Below are 20337 nucleotides of genomic sequence, written 5' to 3'. Positions count from 1 at the left end.
TGCTCTATATATCAAACTGTCCAGAGCAAGGCAGGGTGTGTGCGTGCCTGTGCAGTGGTCTTGAGCTGAGATGGGGCAAAGGAAGGTTGTTAAAATGCACAAGAATGAAGGCAACACAGACAAAGAATTAAATTTTCAACCCTCATCTGGCACAGATATCAAAGCAAGGGATTTTCAGTCCTAAATTCAGTCTCTAATGGGAAAACACAGGAAAGATGCAAAATGAGCAGAAAGATTTTCTCAGCAGGGCCTCTGGAAGCTCTCTAAAACAGAAATCTAAAAGGTCATCTCATGTTTCTCATTGCCTTATTCAGCTAAATGTAGATATTTCCTTTTTGATTTAAGTGATTGACTCTAGAATCTATGCCCTCAATCAGCAGGATCTCAGAAAATTCAAGACATCTTCCATGTTTCATCTCTACCTGCCTTAACCAAGGAAGCATCCTCCACAAAGTCACAGAGGCACAGGAAATAGAATCACTTGAAACAATGATAGTCATCAGTTTTACTCAAGCTGAGAAGATTTTTCTTTTGCTCTCCAGACCCTTTATGTTGAAAAGGCCTGGTTTATTCAAACAGTTGAGGGATCCTAGAAGGAGGAACACAGTCAACAAAATAACTTGCAAACAGTAGGTAGCTAAAAGGAAGAAAGGGATTTCTTTGCCACTTCTGTGGTGAAAAGGGCAGGACATAAACTTCAGCAGATGAGTTTTAGGTATACCACAAGGAAGCATTTGCTAACAGTCATAATGACAAAGTCCTCAGAGAGATTTTCATGGAGATTTTTCATTGGTTCCAGGTGTGACTTGTCCAAACTGACTGGTGATAACTGAATTTTTGCTGTTAATCTACAACAGCTCCTACTTCATTTTTCTAGTTCTTCTTCTACTCCTTCTCCTAATCCCACTAATTCTAATGCCTAAATCCACTAATTCTTTGCCAGTCAAAAATCCAGACCTTGGCTGTCATCCCCTAAATTGAATCTGCATTGGACAGACAACACCATCACTGGCATTAAGTGTCCCTAGGATGACTTTTCTAACAGTGAAAGCACTTCACTCAGTACCATAGAATAGATTACATTTTTTTTCACTTAAAATGGACCTACAAAGACCATCTGATGCAACTGCCTGACTCCTTCAGGGCTGAACAAAAGTGAAAACTGGTTATTAATGATAATGTCCAAATGCCTCTGAAAAAATGATAGGTTTTGGGCACTGACCGCCACCTGTGGAAACCTGCTGCAGTGTTTGGCCACACTCTCCCTAAAGAAATGCTTCCTTGTGTGAAGTCTGGACCTCTCCTGGTGCAGCTTTGAATCACTCATTCCTACCCTGTCACTGGATCCCAAGGAAACCTTTGAAGGTCCCTCCCAGCCCGGACCTCTCTCTGATTCTAGGAGATGAGATCAGCACCTCCCTCTCCACAGCCCCTCCTCAAGAAGATGCAGAGAGCAGTGGCCCCTCAGGCTCTTTCTCTCCCAACCAGACAAGCCAGAGAGCTCAGATGCCCTTCCAAGGACAGGCATTCTCTGTCCCTGGCTGCGCTGCCCTCCTCCACACCCATTTTGTTCCCAGTGCTTCCCAGTGATACCTCTGCAAAGCCTCTGGTCCCTCAAGAGAGTCACAGCACCTCCCAGTTTGGGATGAGCAGCAGCCTTGGAACGGGGCATTCAGCTCTGGAATCCTGACTGCTGGTGAAAATATTAAACAGAGCCAGACCTAGGAGTGAGCCATGTGATCACATCCCTGGTGACCTGTCACTAGCCAGGCATAGCCCCATTCCCTACAAATCCAAGTGCAGCTGGTTCTTCACCCAGAACAACATGAGCCCACTCATCCCATAGCTGGGTTACTTGTCCAGAAGGCTGCTGTGAGACACAGTATGAAAAGCCTCATTAAATATCTATATTCTATAAATAGAATTATGCCCACTACATTCCCTCCCTCCACTGGGTGGGTGACTGTCTTAGAGTGAGATCAGTTAAAAGGGACTTTCCCTCTGTACAGCCGTGCTGGCTGTCCTGCCTTTCAATAGTGCCCCATATCATCTTCTCCATGGTTTTCTGTAAGCTCCCTGAATCCCTGGTTCTTCCAGGGACCAGTTCTTCCTGCACTCTGTTAGTATGAGATTGCTTTTGTAGAGGCATGGTTCTCTCTGATTACCATAAAGGCATTTTAAATTGCTGCCTTGGGTGGGATATCTAACTTCTACCTGTCCATCTACAAACAGGGTGAAGATTGTAACTATCACACAATGCAGGATTCATTGATTTTACCAAAATGGGGATTCAGCCTTTGATGTGGCTGGAAGTTGCCATTTTACAGTTACTATATGATATGGACTTCACAGAAGAAGAAATATGTGAGGCAAGTGAGGCAAGTCTTAGCTACAAGCCCTTTTCTACCTGACCAGTCTATGCCAAGAGAGTAACCTGCCCTGTGCTGTATTATGATTAAAGGCAAGGTTTAATCATGAAACTAACATTCTAAGCGCACTGGTTTTTAATGTCCTACTCTGAACTAAAAGGAACAATGGAAACAAAGCAGTCACAAGATGTCTGGAAGCCACTTTCCACATGAAGAGCACAAAATTCTCAGTGATGTCCTGTGGGGCATGACAGGTCATAATCTCAGGATTGGTGTAACCCTACAGTGATGTCACCATAGTTAATTCTGTTTTTAAGAATATGGCACCGAATTATTTGACTTGTGAGCCTTTTATCTGTCTTTTGGTGTTCCTAAGTGTTAGTGGCAGACCTGAAACAGGGCAATACTTAAATAACTTGCCATTGCTCTCTAGATTGCACTGTTGATGTAACCTCCATTCACCTCCAGGAAGGCTGAATGATAAATGCATCACTGTGTCCCATGGCAAAGTCCCATCTGCAGCCACTGACTTCTTATGCAAGCAGAAAAATACACATCAGCACTCAGAAGCTGAAAACTGAAATGGAAAACATTTAAAATTGAAAAAAAGCTCTGACTCTATGCAAGAAAGCTATTAAGTGTTAAAATGTATTATCCACAGAAATGCAGGGGGTTTTCTTCACTTGGAAGTGCTGCACTGTGTACTGCCCATTATCCAACTGGTTGTACTAGGTGATGCTAATGATTCCAGTTTTGCAGTGTGGGAGTTTTTCTTATTTGGAGAAGGATTATTTAGGTCTCTGTCGTTCTCCCAGCCCTATCATGAAGCACCAGCTCTGCCTGTTTATGCTGTAAATTGTCATGAGCAGAGACTGTGCTTGTGCTGTGCTGCTTTACAGCCCAACTGGTCCCTGAATGTTGCTCCCCAGTGCTTTGACTGCTAGAAAATAAAAACTGTTATAATTTATATTAACTGCTTTTATTCCCACAACTAGTATGGGGGAAAATAAAATAAAGGTACAGTTATAAGAAGGTAAAACAGTGTTAAGAGTAATGGCAAGACTGAAACAGCAATGAAAATTGATGGCAAGGGTGTTCAGCCCCTCCCTCTCTCCCTCTCTCCCTCTCTCCCTCTCTCCCTCTCTCCCTCTCTCCTAAGCCCCCTGTCTCTGATGGCCTTTTTCAGCTACATCAGCCTCTATTCTGCCCCACAGTTATACAGATCCCATTTCTTCCAGTGGGGCTGCTCAGAGTCAGGATGCTCACCTGGATTGTCCCCCTCAGTTGGCAACATGAGGACAGGTCCCATCAGAGGGAAGGCAGATTGGTAACCACAGTGAAACAGGATAGTTCCCCTTCCTGGCACTTCCAGTTCTCTGCCACAGCTGCAAAGAAAGCACTGAATAAATACACTCCACTGCCTCAGACTGCAGATCCTTCTCCAAGCTAGGAGTTTTTATTATCAATTTAGATGCATAAAGATTTGGGCCAGTGGTGAAAGCTTTGACAGTGGAATGATGGCTGAGGGTAAAATCAGGGGAAACTGAGAAGTTATATCCTAACAGAAGCTATAACGGTACAGAAATGACTGGGTAAAATCCAGCTGCTGTCCCTGGATGGAATGTGGCTGGAATGCTTGAGACCCATCCCACCGTGACTGCCACACCCAAAATCTGCACCTGCAGCACCTGCTAAGGGTGATGGAATGGAGGGTGGGTGGCTGGGCTCTGCTGGAATCCTCACAGGGAGGGAACTCGATGGCTCTGCAGCTGATGAACCCCACAGCACCTGTCAGCCAGGGCAGGGAGGAGGAGATGTCCTGCTGCTGAGCCAGCAGCTGGGCTGGATGAACTCTCCTGGGATGAGCTGGGGTCATGATCAGCTAATTATCATTATATTAACACACCTCTCCATCCAGTGTTACCTGCCCCAGGGTCTGACCACCCCTCACTGGGCACCTGCTCTGTGGTTCATCAACTGTGTCTGAGCCAGGGACAGAAATCTGCACCATCAATAACAAGGGCATGTATGATCTGAGCCACTCCAACTCCATATAAATATAGTATAAAAATAAGTCAAGAATGGGGAAATTTAGGGAAGATTGCATTGTAACTGCTGGGATCAGTCCCTGCCTTCTCAGCTGCAGGGACACCTGTGGGGTGAGACTTCTGTGTGTGCTGAACACCTTTATTGGGGTTCAGAGCTCATCTGTGCTTTGATCATGTTTCTGCAGTCAGATGCAGTGATGCTCCCCAAACCTTGGTCTGTCACAGTTTTGTGTTACAGAGACTCTTATTCCATAAACTGTCCGTGGGATCCTTCGGGCCCTGGCTGTGGGGAACAGACTGGAACCAAGTGGGGAGACCCCTCAGAGCTGTTGGGGGTGTCCCTGAGAAAGTCAATCAAAGCCCCTCCAATCCAGCAGGGCTGTCCAGTGAAGGGTCCCTGTAATGGGACACTGACAGACTGGTGGGGCACAAGGGTCTTGGCTTTCCTGGGGTGCTGACAGACAAATCCGACACCAAGGGTCAGGACATCTCCCCTTCCCACGTGACACAGTCCCACCTGTATTTTGTTTGAAAGTCCTGCTAGGTTTCTCTTCAGGTTCTTTTAGAGAGCTCAATGCCACCATTTAAAGTGTTTCCTTTCAGCAAGGCATTTTTTATTCTGTCAGAGTGCAGAAGGGAGAGACCACCTTGGCACTGATCCTGAAGGTGCTGCTGCTGACGGCTGCCAGCATCAAACACAGCCAGTGAATATTCAGTGCCCTGGCTTACACTGAACTGTTACTGCAATCAAACCAATTTTTCAAAAATCATTTGTGCATCACTGTTCAGATTATTTTACTAATTTTAATATGCAAAAGGAACACAACATTGCCAAATGTAAATTAAGTGCTACTCATTATAATTAACAATATTTTGCTGACTGACCGTGATAAAATATCCCATTACTTTACAAACCTGACACCTCTCACTCCCTCTCTACAAAATTTCCTCTTATCCTACTGGCCTTTGGAATCGTGAGCCCTTTGGAACAGGGATTTCACATTATTTTTGTACATCTCCATTGCTTCTTGTGACATAGACATGGTTCTGGCAATTGTTTTGTCTAATATGGATCATTTCCAAATTGCTGTAACACAGCTATTACCAAGAGCGAAGCTGTGCCAGGGATTGACACAGCCCAGAATTTTGAGTTTCTGTTTGAGTTTCCCACACTCACAAATTGTTCCTGTTGCAAAGGCATAAAATATATCTAATATAAATATTAGTATAGCCAAAATCCATAATGCCATTAATCATCTGAAATGTTTTAACTCCTAGATAATATTTGGCCACAATTAATACATGAAAAACTGGTGGTGCAGATGTAGTCTTAGAAGACACTATTCCCTCAGAAGATCACAAAATGGTTTTTCCATTTACAATGAAAGTTTTAGCCCTGGATCCAAACTCCTCAGATTTCTAGAGGAAATTAGGTGAATAGTGGATTTCAAATCAACCTTCACGTCTCTGGATTTTCTTGTATTGAAAGATGGAACACCTTCCCAGAAATCTGCATCAAAATATCTCCCAACAGTCTGTGCTGAAGCTTCTGTACTGTGAGCAAGAAATCTGATACTGGAAATCAGTGATTAGTTTACAAAAATCTTTTACTAGGCACTATGCTGGTGAGGTGGCACAGGAAAGAAATAAATTTTAACAACAATAAAACTCCAACATGAGCAAGTTTACTGTTCAGAAAAGCTACCCATTGCTTTGATTTCTTGCAGGTGATTACAATTCTGCTGATGCCAGCCCTTTATCTCTAACTAGGACAGGTTACATACACATCAGCAGAAGTTTGAGCACTCAAAACACTGCTGAGGTGTGAGATGGGATGCAACCAATTCATTAACACAGGAACAGTACTCGACCATGACAAGGCAGGCAGAGAATTGGCAGGGCATGCAAACACAGTTTTTATTAGGATGCAGTCATCCTCTGTGTTGATGACTATATGACAAAATGAGGATGACAAAATGAGGATGACTTTCATTTTGCTCACCAGGTTGTGCACAAACTACAGAGGGAATTAGTAAAAAATTCCTCCATGGCAACCTTAAATTAGCTGCATTTAAGCACTGAATCTTGATTATTACTGTTTTATGGTCCATTTCTCACCAAAATAAAACAGTGGTTTTGCAGCAGTGAAATGCAAGAATTATCATGTTGCAATAATGCAGAAATTCTGTTTAAGTATGCAAATTATAGGTGAGAGCCTGACAACCAAAAAGTCCTCCTACATCTTTACCAGGGAGAATACAAAAAATACCTTCAAAGAAATTCGCACTTCAAAAAAGAAAGGGATGTGTTATTACAATATATATCTCACAACTTTGAAATCTGACATCACAAATGTTGTGAGAAAATGCAGAGACTAAACTGACATCCTAAAAATATTAATAAGCAAATGCAGCTGTAACTGTAGCTGCTAATCATTGCCCCTGTTCTCATTGACTGAAATGGGAGAATAGTGCAGCCTGTTTATGTTGCAACTACCTGTGAATTAATACCACTCAGCAAGCTAATCTTGTGGGTTGATCTCCCAAAGATTTTTTCCCATTAAAAATACGGCATCAGGGAACGTAAAACTTTTCACCAGAAAGTATTTAAATGAGTATATTTCCCATTTCAACAAGGTTTAACAATCTATACCAATGCCTTCTAAGTTATATTGCTTTGTAGTTCAATATTACTATGTCTAAATTGTGGGGTTTATATTTTCATGAATAGATCAAATTTGATCATAAGACATGACATGTCCAAAGGATAAGAAAATTATCCAGTGAAACCATTTGTTATTTTACTGGAAGTTGTAGAAATTTTGCCTTCGGGGAGTGGAAACAAAACCTATCAAAATATCTGGGATTTGCATGTTTTTGATTCCATGGCTCTTAGCAGTCCCTCCTGGTCGGCAGTCTGGACAGGAGGATTTGTTTTGTGCTCCCTATCAATAATCCAAAATCAGGAGCAGGAGTTGAATGCTGTATTAAACTCATCAGGTCATCTCTGATTGCTCTGTAACACATCTCTCCGTGCCATGCAATGCCCAACACTGCCCAACACTGGATGGGATAGAGTATTTCCAGGGGTGGTAGGCTGACAATACACACAGGATGGAGCAGGGAAAAAGAAATCCTGGCCAGTCACACATCACAAGAATTAATTTTTTTGCTGCAGGCAAAAAAATTTCTTCTTCAGTGCAGCTGCACAGCTTCACTTCCTGCTCTTTCCCTCTCCTCCATATCAGCTAATGGCAATTGCAATTCCTGATTCAGCCCCCTCTATCCCCTATCACCTTCACTCAAGCAGTGAAGGAAAAGAGCTTCAGGGAAATGACAGAGTAACGCAGCAAGAAAGTCTCAAGCGTTCAGTATCAAGTTCAGACTTTGACATTTATTGCCAGAACCTGGCAGCAATCAGCACAGGAAAGACTTTAGCAAGAAATTTGCATTGTGTTCCTTATACTGGTTTTCTCTGTTAGTCAAGTTGCAGAAGAATAATGCCCATTTTATGCACAAGTAGTTTGTTATTTCCATTATTTCCATCCATACTGGTTTTATATTTGCATATTATATACTGGTGTATTTCTGAATAGGTGCTGCTGCTTTTATTAGAAATAAATAAATTCAACAAACAGGGAGAGTGTGAGCATTGCAGCTCCTTGACTTGGACTGTTTTTTAACCCGCGGATTAAAGGGAATCATGAACAGCCATGTCTTGGTGTCTGCAACATTTTCATTTGCAATGAAACACAACACAGCTCGTGATTAAAATACCACTGGCAAATATTAACCAACCACCACAAACATATACCTTTTTTTTTAAGGTGACTGCAACAGATCATGCTGGTGCATGACTTTGAAAAATGAGCCCAAGTTTTGAGTGGAATGAACTCCAGCTTTTGGCTTACCTGTTCAGAGCGATCTGGCTCCTTAATGCAGTGGTGGCCATGGGGTGCTACTGGAAGAACCTGGCACACTTCGTGCTGTTACAGGCATTCCTCAGACTTTTTCCATCCTCCTATCTCATTCCAGTTTCTGCTTCAAAGTAAAGATGACAGGGATGGGTATGAGAAACTATGAAGTTCCAATGTCCCCTGTCTCTCCCTCCCCCCACCCCAAGCTTTCCATCAGACTCTAATAATCCTTTTCTAAATATTTCAAACAGTTAGTTTTCAAAAGCTCACTTCTCCAGTGTGAAACAGGGTAATTATATCCATATTAACTAAACTAAATATTTCAACACATTGTTGAATAATGCATTATTCATAAATTCTTTCAATAAATACTAATTGGCCTCAAAGGAATTTATTTCGTTTATCACAGAAACCACACCTTCTGAAGCAACTCATTGTACTTGTACTATGCTTTTGTGCAGCTTCTTTAACCTGTCGTCTGAGCATATGGCATGCAGTAGGTGTTTCAATTTTTTATTTTATTTTAAAATGTAGAAAACAGCAGTGCTGTCTATAGGCACTGGCTGTATCCAATATGTGCTTTCTGTTCACATTCTCACAAACCCTTCTGCCTGCTTCTGAAAATACATATTTGAATCTGAATACACAAATGACCTGCTGTCTCTTGCAGATTATTTTCAAAGAAATATACTAGGCAGGGAGAGAAATAGAACCATTTCTATCACTAGGTGTAATGTCCAGACAGGCTGGTGTATCATGACAAGTCTCACTAAACTGCCTTGGTACTGTGTTGTGAGACAGGGCTTTTTAACAGAGCAGCTGGTTTCAAGCAACTCACCTTTAAAAAAGAAGTGCTATTTTTTTCTAAACCTAGAATTCCTCCCTGGAAACAACACAGTGTCCATTGCCCACTATGGAATGACTGCTTAGAGAGACTTTTCTCCATTAACTGTAGAGGAAATTCAGGAAAAATAATTTTCTTTAGGATGAAAGTAGGGTTTTTTTTCATTTTTTCTTCTTCCTAATACACCTATATAAAATACAAAAGGGATGACTATTACAAATTGAATTAGTGCAGAAAAATAATGCTGAACAAAACACACAAGCACAACACATTCCTGCAAAGGGCACAGGCAAAAAGCAAAGATACTTATTTCCTCTGGATTAAAAAAGGGATTAAACATGCAAGTAAAATAAAGAGTAAGTATTTCTGATCAGAAAAGGCTTTTTATTAAGGAAGGGTCAATTAAGTCTTTCTAGTGTAAAGACTGACAGAACGATGATAATCAGAAAACCTTCCCTATCCTTTGAGTTTCCCACTGGAAATTCTTAGCCTTGCACATAGCATGGGAGCTTTTATTGCTTGTTATTTCCTGCAGACATCACACCAGCAGCACTAGGAAATGTTCTCTTTTCCACAGAACAATTCCCTGAATCCCAGGTAGCCACATATCTGAAGGCAACACTGAGTTCAGCAGCAGCAGGTCTTGTGGTACCTCTCAAAGCCAGCGCAGACTGAGAACATTTGTTCACTCCAGCAGTTTCAGGGACTGGCTTTTCTGTTGCACTAAGCAAATGGATTCAAGTAGTCCCAACTTTTGCTTGGATCAGAGTGCATGCATTTCCCCATCCTCTGCACAGAAAAAAGGTTAAGGAAGAAGTAATGTGAAATATCCTGCAGAACGAGAAGTCATCCTCCTGTGGCTTCCCATGTTCCCATGACATCAATTTAGCCCATGCTCAAACACTGCCTTCTTTAGGGGCATCTATCAGACAAAAACAAATCCTTCTCTCAGCATTGCTGGGTCCAGTTCAGTGCTCTAGAACAGATCAGCTCCTCCTTATGGCACACCCTGCTTTACTCTGGAAAGTATTTTCCTTCCTAGTCTCCATATTTAAACTGGGTAGTTTTAAACCATAGAATTATAGAATGGTTTTGGTTGGAAGGAATCCCAAAAGTCATCCAAATCCAACCTATTCCACCATGGGCAGGGACACTTACACTATCCTAGGTTGCTCCACGTCCTGTCCAGTCTGGCCTTGGACACTTCCAGGGATGGGGCAGCCACAGCTTCTCTGGGCACCCTGTGCAAAAGCCTGGCCACCCTCACACAGAAGAATTTCTGCCTAATATCCCATCTAAACCTAATCTCTTTCAGCGTGAAGCCATTGCCCCTGTTCTGTCACTCCATGCTCTTGTCAAAAGTCCCTCTGCGGCTCTCATGTAGCCCCTTCAGGCACTGGAAGGCCCTGTAAGTTCCCCCTGAAGCTTCTCTTCTCTAGGCTGAACAGTCCCAACTCTCTCAGCCTTTCCTCACAGCAAAGTGGTTCCATTTCTCTGATAATCTTCATGGCCCTCTTTTGGACTCTGTCCAGCAGCTCCAGATCCTTCCTGTGCTGGGTCCCCAAGCTGTAGGCACCACCGCAGATGGGGTTTTACCTGAGCTGGGCAGAGGGGCAGAATATCCCTGTATCCTCTGCTCCCCATGGGGCTTTTGATGCTTCCCAGGACATGCCTGGCTGGCAGCACATATTGCTGGATCATGTCCAGCCGCTCATCCACCAGCATCCCCAAGACCTTCTTGGCAGGGTTGCTCTCCATCTGTTCATCAGCCTGGGTTGATACCAGGGGCTGCCCTGATCCAGCACTTGGTCCTGCTAAATCTCATGAGATTCCTATGCGCCACTTCTGGAGTTTGCTCAGATCTCTCAGGGTATCCCATCCTCCATGTGTGTGAACTGCACCACCCATGGTGTCTGGAAATGTCCATCTCTGGAGGTCTCACCTTAGCTGGGAGCAGATCATGCCCTTCTGGCAAGCTGAACCTCAAGAGAAGAACACAAAATCATGAGAGATCACACAATTCTTTGTTCCATGGCTCAGAAATTCAATACGCCCACAAGAAAAGAAACTATACAATGAAGTGTCAAAGGAAATAATGGTGTAAGGGAGCACAAGAGATATGGCAGAACTGTCTCATTTCCTGAGGAGCCTGTCTTTGTTGCATAGATCAATAGAGCCAGTTGGATGTGAAAAGGCATATTAAGGGTACGGTGACATAATCTCTAAGCCCTCCACGCCTTAGGGGCTGCCCTGACACTGCCCCACAGAGCCCGTGGGCTGCAGCTCAGGGCACCTCTTGCTGCTGTGAGGCAAACTTACAGGGCAAACTCTTGCATAAGTACAGCAGATAGAATTTGCCTTGATATGTCTCTTTCTCAGGCTATCAATTTCATCACAGCCAGGGAACACAGGAGCATGCACAATACTCCAAACTAATTTAATCTTACTTCATGTTTTGTGGCTGCCAATGTCCTTAAATCCAGTTTGAGGAACTGAGATGATCCAGGGGAGAGAGTAATAAAAAGAAACAACAATTAAGTGCATGAGGGAAAGGCTAAGGGCAGTGATGATTATCCATTGGATTGGAACCAGAAGTGTTGCAAAGGCTCCTAAACATGAAATTGGCCATCACCAAACTGAGATACGAAAATAAGAAATCAATGCTAGAATAAGTGAATATTCAGAAATAAGACAGTGAAAAGCATTTTTATGATGTTCCTAAAGTCTTTAAAAATACTATGGTCAAAACACATCACTTTATTATAAAGTCAGTGAGAAAAGAAAAACAAGACATTATTCTACTTAAATAAATGTACTCCAGAGTGCATATATCAATGCTATCAAAAGTACTGCTAAACAAGATTGCAAATTTCTGTTGCAAAACTCTTTCTTTTTTTTTTTTGTAGACAAAAAAGTTACGAGTGCAGGTGTATAGGATATACACAGGAATTGCAGTATATTTTACATTCAAAATTTCTTAAGATATGAAAGTGAAAAAATATTTTCAGTGTAGATATCTAATTTTTTTATAAGCTTTGTGTAGTCCAAGATTATTCACTAAACCCATAGCTAATACACGGTTTTCCCATTCCATTCACCTTAAAAAAAAAAAAAAAGAACAAAAGAACACTCCACCAAAACAAAAACCTACAAATGAAGAAAAAAATCTGAGCAACCTTAACTCGGATTCCAAAGTTTTAAGGAAAAGTGATACTATACTCAAAATGAAAAACAAGAAAACAGCTTCAAACCATACCACACTTAAGTGCCTGTGTTCCCTGTGTGACTTTGATGCAAGGTGCGATTGAGAGTGTTCATTTCCATAAGTGGAAACTTCTTGAAGCATCAGGCTTTTTGGTTACCAGGGGTTTTGTTGGCGGAGAGGGGGCTTTAGCCTGGAAATACTTTAAGTTATTGAACTTCCTTATTAAATATGATCCTTCATGATTTTTTTTAAGAGTTAAGGCAAAGAGAAAGGCAGATATCGCACAGAAAAATTATGGTGAAATCAATGAAAAAAAACTGAAGTTGATAACTTCAGAAACAGTACTGTCTGAATGTGTCAGAAACCTGCACTCTAAAAAATTCCAAAAAGATAGGTTTTACCACAGATTCTGGGCATTTAAAATTTGTTCCTATATTTTATTTCTGTTAAAAAAATATATTTCTTCAATGAAATACTTAAAAAACAATTTGAAATAGCAATTGCATGTCTGGTTTTCAGTGTCCAGTGGACTTTTAGAAACAAGCCACAATAAAGCCCTAGTGGGAACTGAATTTCAAGTCAACCTTTGCTATACCTTTTCCACAATGATTTAAATCTATGTTGAAAAAGAATTCCTGTTAGGCAATTGTTCAGGTTCTGATGGCACAGGTAGGGGTGTGGCACAATGTCTGCAGAAGCTTTTGTTGTTGCAGTCCTGCTGAAGGAAGCAACATTTCTGAGCAAAGGCACAGCTTCAAGCTGATTATCAAACCAGAAGGTCAATATCACTGAATAATACAACATGCGCCCTAAGACAAATTTCTTCATCCTCCCATCTAAATGCGCATTATCTAGACACTGATATAAAAAAATGTATCTGCCCAGGCCTGGTGATATTATTTGACAGTAGAATCATGCTCAAGTATTTTTAATATTTCTGTTGGAGATTAAAAGAATAAAAGAAACAGACCCAAAAAAATTACAGAGGAGCACGGGAACAGTACTCCCCTTTATCCTTAGAGCATAAAAAATAATGTAATTTTCATGGCAAAAGAGCAACCATATACGTGTACACATGTTATATAATGACATTTACATCAAATAGATGGGTATCTAGATAATTGGCTATATATATACATGTGTGTATATAAATACATATAATTCTATACGCATGTAAACATGTCAACATATTAGTAATGTAGTAATTAACACAAATCTCTGTATTTAGACATATGTAGGGACATAAATGCACATTTAAATTATTATTCATATCTAGGTATTTCTATACTTGGACAATATAGACATATATAATTACCTGTTATTATTTCTTACCAATATACCTATGTCTGTATATAATAAACATACATTCAATTACTAATTGCAACAAAATTTCTCTGGGTAAATTCTGCTGTACTTTGGTACAACTTTGTCCAAAGTTCTGTACAAGTCTGGCGTCCAGTTCATGTCCCCAGTTTTCAGCTGAGTGCGAGAGCAGTTCTCTATGGTAGATGTGAGTATCCACTGCCTTACATCCAAATGGAGCAAAATATCCACACATATGGATTGAAATAAACCTGTGTGAAAACAGCCAAAAAAAATGCCACTGGTACCACATTTAGAGGGTTTGGTTTTTTGATGTGCAGGCAGTTCCAAGCCATTTGAAATCTAACTGCTGTATCCTTGAGCGGCTTTCTTGAGTAGAATAAACTGCTGAGCCTGACAAAGCTGGGCAGGGGATGATGTGAAGGGAACATTTGACAATTTTCATTCACCAGAAGGCAATTACCAGCTTGTTTTGTGTACGAACTGAGCATGCAGAACATCAGTACCAATGAACTGTGGATCACCCTAGCAAAGGCACCACCCAGGAACTGCACTTCCACTGAAGAGAAACACAGATGAGGAGCAGGGATGTTTGTCAGTAGCACTGGCAGAAGATTTAGCATTTAGTCCCAGCACAGACCACCTGGCCTTGAGTGCTATCCACAGCTTAGATCTCCTTCTATCATTCATCACTGGATGTCTCATTTTAGTGCATATTATGTTGCACTGAATTTACCAGTGCTGAATCACTCTGGTGATAGAGTTTCCCAGTGAACATTCTATGAACTCAGTCTTGGCTTTGTCTTGTCTTGGACAACATAAAGAACATGGAGAAGTTCCCATCTTATTGATTCCTGGGGGTTTTGGGGTAGGGGAAGTGTTAATGTATTCAAGAAGAAAAGCCAGACCTGACACAGCCTTCAGCAGTGGCTGCTGCTCAGCTTTAACCAAGCTAAAAAACAGCCATCTATCTTCTTGTTTTGTTTCATGTCTCTTAGCTTTGAATCTATAAAAGCACTTTACATCTCATCTATACATCTTGTTAAACAGCCTTCTATGGCAAACTCTGACAGGAGCTTTGGAAACTGCTAATAAAAGTGCCAGCTTGCTTACCTTCACCCTCCGTGTTCTGATTGTAGTAATGAGCCGCAAGGGAATTCCAGCTGGAAAATGCCCAAATCCACATGGTTTAAATGGCAAATTTTTAATGAGTTGAGGAGTTGATAAATTATTTCAGAGAAAATTTTATTCAGAGAGAAGTTTTAGTTTCAGCCAGTCCTGAAGATCTCCCAAATTCCATTCAAATATTCTTGATAGCTTCAGCTGGGGGAAAAAAAAAAAAAAAAAAAAAGGGAAATAAAAATAGTTTTAAAAGAGAGGGGGTGGAAATAGGTTTTTTTCCTCTGAATTATCGGTAGAATTACAAAGAACCTTTAAGCACTGGTCTGCACAGACCACAGCAAGATGTCCTCACCCAGAACTCCACAAGAAACACATCTAGTCAGATAATTTCTCTAGTTCCTCCTTGCTGAATGCCTTGATTGCAGCATCATCATTTCTCCCTTCTATTAAACAGGGGAAATAAAAGCATTATTCAGAACACAGCAGAAACACTCACCTTTTTATCTCTAAACAAATCAAGCAGAATTCTGAAATGTCATGGTAGTTATTTCATCATGTGCACGATAAAGTCTTTGATACTTTTTCATGTAGTGCATCTTCAAAATTCAGGATTGTTTTTCAAATATGTGATTCTAGAAAGCTAATATGTTGTTTTATATATATATATATATTATTTGCTAAAGCAAATATATTTCACCATGATACTTAAGAACGCTGTGTTAAAGTATGTTAACTTCTAACATTTGCCAGACATCACACACACTGCAGTTTAACCCCAGCCAGCAGCTCAGCCCCTCACAACTGCTCACTCACTGCCCCACCAGTGGGATCATGGAGAGAATCAGAGAGGTAAAACTTGTGGGTTGGGGTGAAGACAGGTTAATACGGGGAGCAAAAGCTGCTTGCACAGCAAAGGAGAACAAGGAACAAATTCCCCCTTCCCATGGCTGGGCAGGTGTTCAGCTGTTCCCAGAGTCCCACCGCATGTCACAGTGACTTGGGAGGACAAATGCCATCAGTCCCCATGTCCCCCCTTCCTTCCACCCCCCACCTGTTACACTGATCATGATGGCACATGGTCTGAACATCCCTGGGTCAGTTGGGGTCACCCATCCTGGCTGGCTGTCCTCAGCACGAGGAGCAGCAAAGGCCTTGTCTCTGTTCAATCCCTGCCCAGGATTAACAAAAACATCTCTGTATATCACCTCTGAGCTCCGCACAAATCCAAAACACAGCCCCACACCAGCCCTGGAAAGGAAATTAACTTTACCCCAGCCCAAACCAGCACACGCATCAAAATAAATTCAATTTGCTGTAGTTGAACTAGGGAGCAAACCTGCCTGCAAACTATAAATTGACAGGTTATTTCACTTTTGATTGCAAACACTGGGTGAGCCTGAAAAAAAAAAACCTTTCTCAAATAGCCAGGTTTGAGGAAAATGTGAAAATACTATCCAGTTTCATAATCCTTACAAATATTCAGTTTCCAATTTCCTCTTTTTGAGGGAAAGGATTTTTCTTCATAACTGCCACTCCAAAAAGTCAGTTTCATTCCAAATCTTGAAACAGAAAAAAATAAAGAGGATAAATACTAAATAAGATATTACTGTCATGAAAATACTTCACCTGAATTATCACTTCAAGGAAGATGCTTTTTCTAAAAATAGAAACACAAGTGTATTTGAGATTAAAAAATAACACAAAAGAATGGATATCACTTTTTCATATTAAAACACACCAGTACATCTTGACATCAGAGAAGCTGGCAGGGAGAAAGTGAAAATACAGGTAAATCTAATAAGGAGGCCTATGTCACACTGAAATGCAAGAAAGATCAAAGTTCAGAAAGAGCTGCCAGTTTAGGAGAGTAAAAATGGGGTGGTATGGAGTCATCAGGAGTTAAGAGGCAAGAACCCGCAGAGTTACTCTGAGAGGAACATGCACATCAAAGGTGAACTAATGAAAAGAGAAAATTAAAATCTCTCAGCAAAGTGAGATGCCTGGACTTCAGGTGGGGTGGGCTGAACTTGTGGAGTGGGGACCTGAAAGGGCACTCAGAGGCAAAGGAGCTCAGGAAAGCTAGCAGACGTTTAAAGAACAGCCCACTTGGGTGTGAAGGCAGACAAGCCATTCTGTCAGGACTTGGCTAAAAGCACATGATGGCAGAACTCCAGCATAAAAACACAGCAAACAAGGCTGGGAGCAAGGACAGAGTGCAAAGGAGGAATTCAGTAAAGCTGCCTTGGTGTGTAGGGCTGGTGTAGTTCAAGCCAGAACTCAGCCCAAGGACAGGAGAAGGGCCACTAATCACACACACCTTCAAAAAAGGACACAGGGATGATCTGTAAATCAGTCAGCCTCGTCTCAACTCTTGGTAAAATCATAAATACAGTCCTCTCATAACACATTACTGGACATATGAAAAAGTAGAAGGGGACTGAGTACAGTCAGCATGGATTTATCACAGGTGGAGCATGCCTGACCCAGCTTACCTTTTCTGACAAAAAAACCCTGGATTAGTCAGGAAGGGGAGCAATGGACTTAACTAGATTTGTCCAAGGCTGGTCAACACTTTATGCCACAATATGATTGTGTCCAAGTTTGGACAGTACAGCCTGGCAAGAAGTGGGCTGCTGTGATTTTATTGGGGGACAAGTCATTTAACACCTCTCAGTGACCTGCAGGACACACTGGAGGGCACATTCATCAGCTTTGAAAGTGACAGCAAATTTGAATGACACTTGAGGACTCTCATCCAGATGGGCAGGACAGGGCAGGGGAAATTGGGCCAACAGGGTCTCCATAAAATTCAGGGAACAGCAATGGGCAGCTTTTACCTGGGAATGCGGACCCAGCCAGGACAGCAACAGCCAACCATGCAAACGCCTTTTGAATTACATAATCTGGAGTTAAATAATGCTTTTTAATCCTGAAAATAGACAGGCATTTGAGCAAGTTGCTCAGAGATGTTGTATCACCTCCTTATTTGGAGATTTTCAAGAATCAGTTGGAAAAACCCTCAGCGCCTTGGTCTGATCTCAGTTCTGACATTTCTTTGTACATGAGGTCATACTTGACACCTCCTGAGATCCCTTCCAGCCTGAATTATCCCTGTGACATTAATACAAAATACTCTCCCTATGCGCATGAGGGAAATGCAACGGATACATGAGAATGAACATCACTGGCAGTGCCAAAACAGAGTTAGCATATGAGCACTGGTGTTCCTGATGTTTCATTTGTTCTACACAGAGCAGTTAAGAAAAAAAGTAACTGCAAACATTTACACTTATTTCCTATCTTGTAGTTCTGATGAGCTGAACAAGAAAATAGACCCCTTAAATCCACAGGAAAAAGGAGTGGCTCTCTGATAAACGGACATATAATTATTTTTAAAGTTAATAAGAATGATCTTAAGCAAATGGAAAATGCATTACACATAAAGAAAAGTTGGTTTCTAAACAGGCTGGGATGTTTTAGGAGAAATTTCTACTACACCAATGGAAATGCACACCAGAACAGTAACTGGGACAATGCAGATGATACTGAATTACAAATTACACTCTTTTTCAAATGAAATCCCAGTAATTTGCTATTTTAAGCAAAATCTTTTTGAATTTTTCACTATGACAGTCTGTGATTTTTTTACAACATCTCTACAATGAATTGAAAGTTTTACCAGTCTTATGAAATAGAACAGATAATTTTGCTGAAATCATGACAGGTAATTGAACACTGAATTTATTTTTTTTCTTTACTAATTCTTTCCACACAAGCAAGAATTGGAGAGCCTGAAATTGTACTCCAGTGTGACATCCATCTTGAAATATTTTATGCTTTCATAAGGAGTCAAGGCTCCTGTCCTAAGAACTGACTTGAACCTTCCATATCAAAGAACAGGGGTGAGCAGCAATATCATGGAGTAATAAATATAAAAGTAGCAGCAGGAGTATGCTACTATAATATATATATTATATATACTATAACATATATACTATACATGCTATTATAAAGGAGTAACTTTATAATTACTCAGGCTTTCTTTCAAGTAATTACTCCATTAAGTTGGCATGAAAAAATATCTGCTACTGATGAAAACATGTTCCAGCTGCAACAACAAAATATTGCCTACAGAGAAAGCTGGAAGACTGCAGTCAGGATCAGGCATACTCTGATTTGTCCTTGCCATAATGCACTGTCTCAGAACCCACTATATTCATTTAAAAAACACAACTTTGTGATGTTGGTGCTTTGTTTATTTTATTCCACAAAATGTGCTATAGTTCCAATGCAACTTTCCATGAGAAGCTCTAGCAATTTAGGTATGTGACCTCATTTCAAAAATTACTATGTCAGCTTCTGTCCCACAAAATATCTTATTTTAATTGGATTTGGTGCCTTCAGCTATCTAGCTAGCCTAAACACATGGATCTGAACTTTACAGTGTTGCGTACAAATTAAGTCTGAGCTCTGAGTCAAAGCTCCTTTGAGAGTTTGTCAAAAATATTTCAACTTTACAGGACCTTGCAATTCATAAATGAAAATAATTACTTCAAAAGACTTATTTTGAGCAAGTGTTACTTGAATTTTTCAAGTATGTCTAATAGCTGAGAAGTGTTAAAAGATGCATCATGTTTCACAGTCGAACTCCTTGCTATTTTCAAGACTTCAAGTCACTTTCCAAAATGCTTTCAAAGCTCTGGCTGGTTTACACAGTGATATTTTTTGGAAAGGTATCACAGGTGCACAACACCTTGAGTAAAACTTCTGTGAGATCACCATGAATGCCATGGTATCACAATAACTAAAAAACAAAAGAGAGGAATCAGGAAAACAAGAATGGGGTTGTTCTAAAGCTAAAGGATGTGTTTTCCCACTAATTCTTCTTCACATGTTCTCAAACACTCCCGATTACCAATATCTAAATGGTTTAAATACCAAGTCAATTACATTAGTGTTTTGTATTAGAAATGTAGGAACGCTTGTGTTTATGGCCACACTAAAGCATTTTTATAAGCCTTCTCAGAGGTAATTTTTAAAGAAACTTTTCTTCCTTTCAATAATATTTCAAGTCATAGTCTCAAATCTATTTTGATTAGGCATGTGTTTTCCATAGTCATTGCGAATAACAGAGACAACAATTTTGAAATGTTTTCCTGTATATCCACAAAGGCAGACACCTCTGTGTCGGACTCACAAAATCATGCTGCTCAAAATGACAACATATGAAAATACTTTCTGTCTTTTATTTATTATTTCCTGCCCTTCTCCTTGAGTCCCTGTCTTATGCTCCACCTTACCCTTCTCTCTCTGCACACAAGCTGAATTGGCAACTATGGAGCCAAAACTGACTCTTGAACCTGGTAGGAGTTTTGTTCCTGCCCCTGGTAGAAATATTTCAAAGGAAATGTGCTTTAGCTTGAGAAATTTATGAGAGTTTTTTAACCTGTCCTGAATATAAAAAAGGGTACTCTCTTTTGCTGGCTTACTTTCATCTTCCCAGAATAATA

The sequence above is a fragment of the Zonotrichia albicollis genome, chromosome Z, assembly GCF_047830755.1.
Source record: "Zonotrichia albicollis isolate bZonAlb1 chromosome Z, bZonAlb1.hap1, whole genome shotgun sequence".
Taxonomy (NCBI): domain Eukaryota; kingdom Metazoa; phylum Chordata; class Aves; order Passeriformes; family Passerellidae; genus Zonotrichia; species Zonotrichia albicollis.
The sequence above is the reverse complement of the archived record's forward strand: the minus strand, read 5'-3'. Positions refer to the sequence as shown.